This window comes from Nipponia nippon, unplaced genomic scaffold (genome assembly GCF_047370975.1).
Source record: "Nipponia nippon isolate SJK-2023a ecotype South Korea unplaced genomic scaffold, ASM4737097v1 scaffold_26, whole genome shotgun sequence".
NCBI lineage: Eukaryota > Metazoa > Chordata > Aves > Pelecaniformes > Threskiornithidae > Nipponia > Nipponia nippon.
The window spans coordinates 7,421,019-7,430,898 of NW_028262343.1; the positions used below are offsets into that span (position 1 = coordinate 7,421,019).

General features: G+C 50.5%; 1 long non-coding RNA gene across 1 annotated transcript; it reads right to left on the reverse strand.

Moving 5' to 3' along the window:
• Positions 1-5,035: 5,035 nt before the first annotated feature.
• Positions 5,036-8,361, reverse strand: LOC148055216 (uncharacterized). The gene is made up of 3 exons (XR_015705871.1): positions 6,288-8,361; positions 6,086-6,206; positions 5,036-5,633 (listed from the first exon to the last, which is right to left on the reverse strand). It is a non-coding gene; the product is annotated as an uncharacterized LOC148055216 (long non-coding RNA).
• Positions 8,362-9,880: the final 1,519 nt, after the last annotated feature.

Sequence of the window (9,880 nt, forward strand, 5' to 3'; positions counted from 1 at the left end):
GTCCCATCGCTACAGGCCCTGCTAAAAAGTCTGTCCCCATCTTTCTTATAAGCCCCCTTTAAGTACTGAAAGGCTGCAATAAGGTCTCCCCGCAGCCTTCTCTTCTCCAGGCTGAACAACCCCAGCTCTTTCAGCCTTTCCTCATAGCAGAGGTGTTACGTCCCTCTGATCATTTTTGTGGCCTTCCTCTGGACCTACTCCAACAGGTCCATGTCTTTCCAGTGCTGAGGATAAAGCCAAGCCCTCCTGGCATTCCCTGCTCTCTGTCTCCCACCACGACTCCTTTCCCTCTACATTACCCGCTTTCACTGATGCTTTTATTTTCAGACGGGTTGAGCTTTTTTTGGTTTGTTTTTTTTTTTCTGAATCTGAAGCATCAGAAGACCATGCATCTTTCTTCCTCCTCTCCCCCCACCCAGAGCCACACAGGTCATGTTAAAGACACCCCGCTTTAAATCGAGTCACCCTACAGAAATGGAATTAGTGTCAGTTCACTTTATGTCAGATGCACAATATGGGTGCTCATCAATTCCTCCTGGCCCAGTCTCCCCTGCCAGCAGGGTGACATCCTGGTCCGCCTGTCTCTCCTTGCTCTGACAGCTAGGACTCATGGGTGGGGAACTGTGAATCTTGGATGTGGCTTCATGCCACTTTCCCTTAACAGGAGTGGAGCCCATGCTCTGCAAGAGGAGGAGTGGGGAAAACTTCTTCATTCATCCATCCATCCATTCATTCAGAGTTTTGCTTTCTCTCCTCATATGGGAGGACAATTGCTCTGGGAAAGCAGATTCAGCCCAGCACAGGCAAAAGCACAGGGGAAAAGGTGTTTTGGTTTTAGATGAAAAAGAGTAGAGAGACCCACATGCAGGTGTGCATCCATGTCTTCATCGTCCTGCCATCCTGCCCTCTGGGTAAGCAACTGCTCTACTCAGGAGATGGAGAGTTTCCTTTTCTGGCTGGATTGCTCTGCTCCTGACTCACAGAAGGAAAATTTAACACTACTTACAAGGCTAAACAGCAAAAAAGTATAAAATTTACATGTGTAATGCATAAAAGGAGGCGAGGGCCCCTTTGAACCTCTGTCTGTCCCAGTAAATCTAATGATTTCTTTACCCACACCAGCAGCATCTTCTCTGTACCGTTCCCATTTAATGACCACCACATGCAGCTGTGAGAGGAGCTGTGTCAGTGCTCATGACTGGCACCTCCTGTGTACCTCCAGAGACTGGCCAACAGGAGCAATGCAAGCGATAAACCTCTGCCTTGTCCCCTTGCCTTCCGCCCAGGCCATACTACATCCTTCTTTGAGTAAGGGACTAGCTCAGACCTGAGCTTGTTTTTAACATGTCTTTGCTGAGTTTATAGATTGTGAGAGCAGTCTACAGATCTGGCATGATAAGGAAATCTGATTAATGGGCCATGTAGTAAAGTCACTTCTTTTTTCATATACTAGTCACTGATGATGACTCTCCAGAGGCAATGACTCTTAGTCTCTCTTGATCCCCCAAGCACACAGGTCAAAGCTTCTGGGCCAAATCACCAGTTCTCTGAGTGATAGACTCATCAAGTTAACATTTTTAATTTTAAAATTTTATCAAATGTGTAATTTAAAAGACCAGATAGAAGAAAAAAAATAAATGGTATGAAGCTGCATCAGGGGAAGTTCAGATTGGACATTAGGAAAAGGTTCTTCACTGAGAGGGTGGTCGGTCACTGGAACAGGCTCCCCAGGGAAGTGGTCATGGCACCAAGCCTGTCAGAGTTCAAGGAGCATCTGGCCAAAGTTCTTAGTCATATGGTTTAGTGTTAGGTTTTTGAAGCAGAGAGTGATGATTGTGCCCCAGGGACAGAAGGTCATGTGTGTGGAATTATGCTGGGTTGTAAACCCCAGTGTGGAGCTAATGTGGGTTCAGCTGTGACAATGTCTGATCACAAACATGAATAGTGTGGCTGATACTTTAAAATTATCTTTAAAGGTCTTTTATCACTCAAAAATATATATGACAATGTTTAATATAATTTATATCAATGTGTTAATAATAACAACGTATTGTTTGTTTATGTAAAACACTTTTTAATAACTCTCTTCAAATTATCTTTAAACCATCTCCTTTTTTTCTGCACAGCTTGCATAGTTATGCTATCTCCAGAAGACACGACAAGAAGGAAAAGGCACCAATCACTTAATCTGTCTTTCCTTTGATCAACTCTCTAATGTTATTTAGGCACCAGTTTTACTTTCTCCTGCTAACAAGGTAGTGTAGTGGGTGGACAAATGTTATGCTCTGTAGCTCTGACCCTCAGCCACAGTGAACTGTACAGCACGCTGCAGCTGTACATCTCATCACACTCAGTCGGCAAGGCACGCAGCAGCAGCAACAGTAAGTCCTACAACTGGGCGCTAGATTGGGGTGGAAAAGAGGGTTTCCTGTGTCGGAGAACCCGATAAAGAACCTGGTGGGGCCCTCGGCTCTCTCGGGAGCGAGGCAGACGGGGCTTGGGCATTGCTGGGGCAACCGCGGGAGATTTAAACAGGCGCCTAGGGAGTGGAAGTGACCAGGACGTGGCACATCAGAAAGGGTGTGGCACGGCAGTTGGTGCAGGCAGAGCGAGCAGGCAGCTGACGAGCTCTCCTTGTGGTCTACGCCCTCCTGGAAGAGACTTACCCATGGTTTCCACTCGGGCAAGAGCCATCGCCAGAAGGGATGTGGCGACCCAGACGGAGCTCCCCCTAAAACATGCAGCCACTCAGGTCTCTGGCCGCAGGGAGTGCCAGAGCCTTGCTCTAGTGACGGAGGGCTGCTGAGACAACACCTGTGTGAGGTGCAAGCAGGTGGAGGATTTGCTCAGCATGGTGGCAGAGCTGAAAGAAGAAGTAGCAAGACTGAGGAGTATTGGGGAGTGCAAGAGGGAGATAGACTGGTGGAGCCACTCCCTACCATCCCTGAGACGAGCACACCAGATGGAAGCATCAAGAGAAGGAGCGGCTCCCCTACCCTCTTGCCACCAGGCAGAAGGAGGGGACCTAAGAGACGGAGGAGGATGGATGCAGATCCCTGCTTGGCACAGCAAGCGAATCCTCTCCCGGCCTACCTCGCCCTCCCAGGTGCCCTTACACATTAGCTATGAGGCTCTGGAACTTGAGGGCCAGGAGGATGAAGATGCGGACAGTGATCCATCCAAGGGGTTGACTAGGGTAAGCCAGTCAGCCCCACGCATTACAACGGCCACTGGTAAGAAAAGAAGAAGGGTAATTGTCATAGGCAACTCCCTTCTGAGGGGAAGAGAGGGCCCGAAGTGCCAACCGGACCCATCCCATAGGGAAGTCTGCTGCCTCCCTGGGGCCCGGGTCAGAGACATAACTAGGAAGCTCCCTAGGCTGGTAAAATCATCCGATTATTATCCACTAGTGGTTGTTCAGGTCGGCAGCGATGAGGTAGCCGATAGAGGTACAAAGACAATCAAAAGGGATTTCAGAGAACTGGGGCTATTACTTGAAGGATCAGGAGCACAGGTAGTGTTTTCCTCCATCCCTTCAGTAGCCGGGAGGCATACAGAAAGGAACAGGAAGACCCATCTCATCAACACGTGGCTCAGAGGCTGGTGCCAGCAGTGGAATTCTGGGTTTTTCAATCATGGGGCAGTTTACATGGCACCAGGCCTGCTGGAGACAGATGGGGTTCACCTGTCACAAAGGGGGAAAAGAATTCTGGCTCAGGAGCTAGCAGGCCTCATTGAGAGCGCTTTAAACTAGATGTGAAGGGGGAAGGGGATAAAACCAGGCTTGCTAGGGATGAGCCTAGGGGTGGCATGCCTGTGTTGGAGAAGAGATCTATAGCCCAACTGAAGTGCACGCAGCATGGGCAATAAGCAGGAGGAGCTGGAAGCCATTGCGCGGCAGGAAAACTATGATGTGGTCGCCATCACGGAAACATGGTGGGATGACTCACACAACTGCAGTGCTGCAATGGATGGCTACAAGCTCTTTAGAAGGGACAGGCTAGGAAGGAGAGGTGGTGGGGTAGCCTTGTACGTTAGAGAGTGATTTGACTGTCTAGAACTCAGTGAATGACAGTAATGATAAGGTTGAGTGCTTATGGGTAAAGATCAGAGGGAAGGCTAACAAGGCAGATATCCTGGTGGGAGTCTGTTACAGACCACCCAACCAGGACGAGGAAACGGATGAAGTATTCTACAAGCGGTTGGCTGAAGCCTCACAATCCCTAGCCCTTGTTCTTGTGGGAGACTTCAACTTACCAGATCTCTGCTGGAAATACAAAACAGCAGAGAGGAAACAGTCTCGGAGGTTCCTGGAGTGTGTGGAAGATAACTTCCTGACACACCTGGTAAGCGAGCCAACCAGGGGAGGTGCCCCACTGGACCTGCTGTTTACGAACAGAGAAGGCCTGGTGGGCGATGTGGTGGTCGGAGGCTGTCTTGGGCTCAGCGACCACGATATGATAGTGTTTTCGATTCTTGGAGAAGTAAGGAAGGGGGTCAGCAAGACCACTACCCTGAACTTTAGAAAGTCAGACTTTGGATTGTTTAGGAGTCTGGTTAACAGAGTCCCTTGGGAGGCAGTCCTGAAGGGCAAAGGAGTCCAGGAAGGCTGGATGTTATTCAAGAAGGAAGTCTTAAAGGCACAGGAGCAGGCCGTCCCCGTGTGCCGTAAGATGAGCAGGCAGGGGAGAAGACCGGCCTGGCTGAACAGAGAGCTTCGGCTGGAACTCAGGAAAAAAGGAGAGCCTACCACCTTTGGAAGAAGGGGCAGGCGACTCAGGAGGACTACAAGGATGTTGTGAGGTTATGCAGGGAGAAAATTAGAAAGGCGAAGGCCCAGCTAGAACTTAAACTGGCCACCGCAGTTAAAGATAAAAAATGTTTTTACAAATATATCAGCGACAAAAGGAGGGCCAAGGAGAATCTCCCTCCTTTGTTGGATGTGGAGGGAAATGTAGCGTTCGTTACATATCAAGGTTATACCGGCGGATCTCCAGCCGACCCGGGCTGGGGAAGGAACAGTCAGCACACACAGTGTGGGTGTTCAGCCTCAATGTTTATTGCGCAGTAGTTTACCTTTATACTCCCAGCAGTAGGCGTGTCATGTTATAAGGGGCGGAGACAAGGGAGGGTCGACCCTTAACTCTTTCCGTACAGCGCGTGATCTTCCGGTCGCCAGCCCTTATCTTTACTACATTTCCCCCTCCCTTAGCTCCAGTAGCTCTGGATGTCACTGGGGAAGCTGCACGTAAAATAATCGATATGTGGTAAGACTTCTTAATATACGACTCATAGAACGCATAATTAAGCGTAACAGACAGGGTAATAGCACAACAAGGTCAAGAACAAGTAACAAGACTATGAGCCCGTTTATTAAAAGTTTGGGCGTTATTAACATTCCAGTTTTGTAAGCCTGGGATAGTGGAGCTCTGGTTTGACTTGTGGCAGCAACTGTCCTCCTTATCACTAGTGAAGTAGGGGGTGAACAATAGACAGGTAGAGGCTTGTCCAATAACCGGCATATACAGACACGCATCCGTTACGTTCATGGATTTTGCCCAATCCAGCCAGTAGTTCGTCGCGGCTCCCTCATTGCTCCCCCACACCATCAGGATGCATAGGGAAATGGTAACCTGTCAAGATAAGACTCAATAAATTGATTAATGCTTATACGGTCGAATATTTCGACTGGGTACCCATTCTAGCGTCCCTTTCTCATTTTGCACACACGCATACCCACATCCCAGGCAACAGACGGAATAAGGGCCCCCCCCATTCACAGGTTTGCAGGTCCCATACTTAAACCAAAGGGTAAGGCTCTTTGTTCTCATCGAGCTGGAAATGTGCCTGGGTTGCAGTCTGGGTTTTATAGGTGTTCCCTCGAATGGTATGATTTAAGGTAATTAGTGCCGTCATCAACAGACGCTGTGCCTGAAATAAGGGAGGGTCAAGGGGAGGGGGAACCCCTGTTCCTGGGCTTATCTTTTCCCCCTCCCTAAGTCGGTCGAGTAACCCTTTTAATGTGCGATGCGCGCGTTCTACAATGCTTTGGCCCGTACTGCTATAGGGAATGCCATGACTCAACTGAATATCCCAGCACACGCAAAAGTCCTTTGTCTTCTTGCTGACATATGCCGCTCCATTATCTGTTTTAATTTTTTGTGGGATGCCAAGTTGCGCCATACAGTCCTGCCAATGTAAAATAACTGCGAGAGCATTTTGTTTAGCATGCATAGTGGCTAAAATAACTCCACTGCAGGTATCAACTGTGACATGCAGATACTTACGTGGATTAAAGGGTTCATAAATCATAACATCAGACTGCCATATTTGGTTGGGCTGCAACCCTCGAGGGTTTACCCCTGCCTCCCAGAGGGGACCTTTGGAACACACAGGATAAGCAACAATCACAGAGCGAGCATCTTGCAAAGTAATACCAGTTCGCTTTCCCACTGCCCCAGGGGTAAGGGGTCCCTCTGGTAGCTCAGGTATCACTGGCAGTGCCGGGGGAGCCCTACCACCCCCCCTAGATGTCGTCAGCCGTGACGCCGGTTCTCCTTGTTCCTCAGATCTTTTCCTGCGCTCTGCTCTCTGTGTGTCCAGCACCCGTCGATCACTGGGATGCAACGGGGCGTCCTCAGAAGGTGATGGTGTCTTGCCCTCCTTTTCTCCTTCCCGCCATCTTCCTTCACGTAGTTCGCAATACCACTGGGATCCCACATCGGCCCCCGGGACCCAATCCAGCAACCTATCAGTCAGCTCCCTTTCCACACATTGTTGCAACTCGCCCCAGGGGTATTGAGGAGGCGGCGGATCCGCCGGTGCAGAAGGTGCCGAAGGTTCCGTGGGTGGCTGCTCTAGACTCCCCACTCGTAATGGGAACACCTTTCCCAACTCCTTTGTTCCCGCTGCGCCATAGCCTCCCTGCGCCTCCCCTTCCTCCGTTGGCTCAGTCCCCAGTAACGACGGCCCCGTCTGTGCCCCACAGGCCACCCCTTCAACTCGAGTTCACACTGGAGTTCCAGCCTGTCCAGTACAGCAGTACAGAAAAACAGCAGAGATGCCCTGGCCATCTGCCAGCACATAGCCATTGCTGTTATCAAAATGTTCCCAGGCACAGCGGAGTAAGATGATAAGCAGTTCAGCAGTACAGCAAGCAGCGAAAGCAAAAAGCAGCCACTAACGAGCATTAGACTCTAATATACAGTAAGGCAAGCAAGCCCCGTGGCAAGCACAGAAACCTGCCGATTAATAACTAAACAGCAATAACAGCTATAAATTAGATCTAGCACATTCCAATTGAATCCGTCATTTTCTTGCACCCTTCGTGCCCCACGCTGGGTGCCAAAAAGGGCTGTTCTGGTTTAACCCCAGCCAGCAACTATGCACCACACAGCCGCTTGCTCACTCCCCCCCGGTGGGATGGGGGAGAGAATCGGAAGAGTAAAAGGGAGAAAACTCATGGGTTGAGATAAAGACAGTTTGATAGGTAAAGCAAAAGCCACATGCACAAGCAAAGCAAAGCAAGGAATTCATTCACTACTTCCCATAGGCAAGCAGGTGTTCAGCCATCCTCAGGAAAGCAGGGCTCCATCATGCGTAACGGTTACTTGGGAAGACAAACGCCATCACTCCAAACGTCCCCCCCTTCCTTCTTCTTCCTCCAGCTTTATATGCTGAGCATGATGTCATATGGTATGGCATAGCCCTTTGGCCAGTCTGGGTCAGCCCCCCCTGGCTGTGCTCCCTCCCAGCCAGCCTGTGTCCCCTCCTAGACTAAACCCGTTGGCTTTTCGTTCCCAGGAACTTCATGCCCCATCAGCGCGCTACGTGTGGCAAGCCAGCACCGCTTTGCCGCAAACCCCTTCTTGAGCACCCTTTCTACTGTTCCCAAGGCGCAAAGCCGGTCACTGGCTCCTCCAACATTGCTTATGATCGCTTCTGTCAGCTCGTTGCGTATTTTCCCCCAATTTGGGGTGTCCAAAAACTTCTGTGGGAGCGCCGAGCACTCCCCGGCGTAGCATCCATTGGATGCAGTCGCCCGTGGGCCTTTTCCTTATCGCCCCATCCTCACCCACCTCCGTCGCTACCGACTTTAGTACCTTTACGAGTTCCGCGAGCTCCATCGCTGCTACCTGCAGCCGATCACGTCGGGGTCACCACTATATAGTGTTCGTTACATATCAAGGTTATACCGGCGGATCTCCAGCCGACCCGGGCTGGGGAAGGAACAGTCAGCACACACAGTGTGGGTGTTCAGCCTCAATGTTTATTGCGCAGTAGTTTACCTTTATACTCCCAGCAGTAGGCGTGTCATGTTATAAGGGGCGGAGACAAGGGAGGGTCGACCCTTAACTCTTTCCGTACAGCGCGTGATCTTCCGGTCGCCAGCCCTTATCTTTACTACAGGGAAACATTGCCACGAAGGCTGAGGCGAAGGCTGAGGTACTTAATGCCTTCTTTGCCTCAGTCTTTAATAGTCAAGCTAGTCATCCTCGGGTTTTCAAGCCCCTGAGCTAGGAGATGGAGATAGGATGCAGAATGAAGCCCCAATAATTGAAGAGGTGGCAGTCACTGACCTACTCCTCCACCTGGATGCCCACAAGTCCATGGGCCCAGATGGGATCCACCTGAGGATACTGAGGGAGCTGGCAGAGGAGCTGGCCAAGCCACTCTCCATCATTTATCAGCAGTCCTGGTCAACTGGGGAGGTCCCAGATGACTGGAAGTTAGCAAATGTGACACCCCTCTACAAGAAGGGCCGGAAGGAGGATCTGGGGAACTACAGGCCTGTCAGCCTTACCTCAGTGCCAGGGAAGGTCATGGAGCAGATCATCTTGAGTGCTATTACGCGGCACGTGCAGGACAACTGGGGGATCAGGCTCAGCCAGCATGGGTTTATGAAAGGGAGATCCTGTTTCACGAACCTGGTCTCCTTCTATGACAAGGTGACCCGCTTAGTGGATGAGGGGAAGGCTGTGGATGTTGTCTACTTGGACTTTAGTAAGGCCTTTGACACTGTCTCCCACAGCATTCTCCTGGAGAAGATGGCTGCTCACGGCTTGGATAAGTGCACTCTGCGTTGGGTTAAAAACTGGCTGGATGGCCGAGCCCAGAGAATGGTGGTGAATGGAGTCAAATCCAGTTGGCGGCCAGTCACGAGTGGTGTTCCCCAGGGCTCAGTGTTGGGGCTGGTCCTGTTCAACATCTTCATTGATGATCTGGATGAGGGGATTGAAAGTGCACCCTCAGTAAGTTTGCAGATGACACCAAGTTGGGTGGAAGTGTTGATCTGCTGGAGGGTAGGAAGGCCCTACAGAGGGACCTGGACAGGCTGGATTGATGGGCCGGGGCCAACTGTATGAGGTTCAACAAGGCTAAGTGTCGGGTCCTGCACTTGGGTCACAACAACCCCATGCAACGCTACAGGCTGGGGGAGGAGTGGCTGGAGAGCTGCCTGGCAGAAAAGGACCTGGGGGTGTTGGTTGACAGCCGCCTGAACATGAGCCAGCAGTGTGCTCAGGTGGCCAAGAGGGCCAATGGCATCCTGGCCTGTATCAGGAATAGTGTGGCCAGCAGGACCAGGGAGGTGATAGTGCATGTGGAGCATGGAATGAGCGGTCTGGAAGGAAGTTGCAAGCAAAGAGAGAATCTGTGAACAAAGAAAATCATTTAATTAATATCTTTAGAAACAAAAATCTGAGTGTTCAGGAGCAGGTCCTGCAAGGCAGGCTCATGAAGATTTTTCCTTCCATTGCAATGGCCTCAGATACTACCTGCCTGTGTTTAAAATTCACTAGATAGATAGAAAGTCATAAAAATAGTGCAGCTTCAATTCCAATCCACTCTGTGACAAAGGGTAATAAAGGAAGCATCCTGC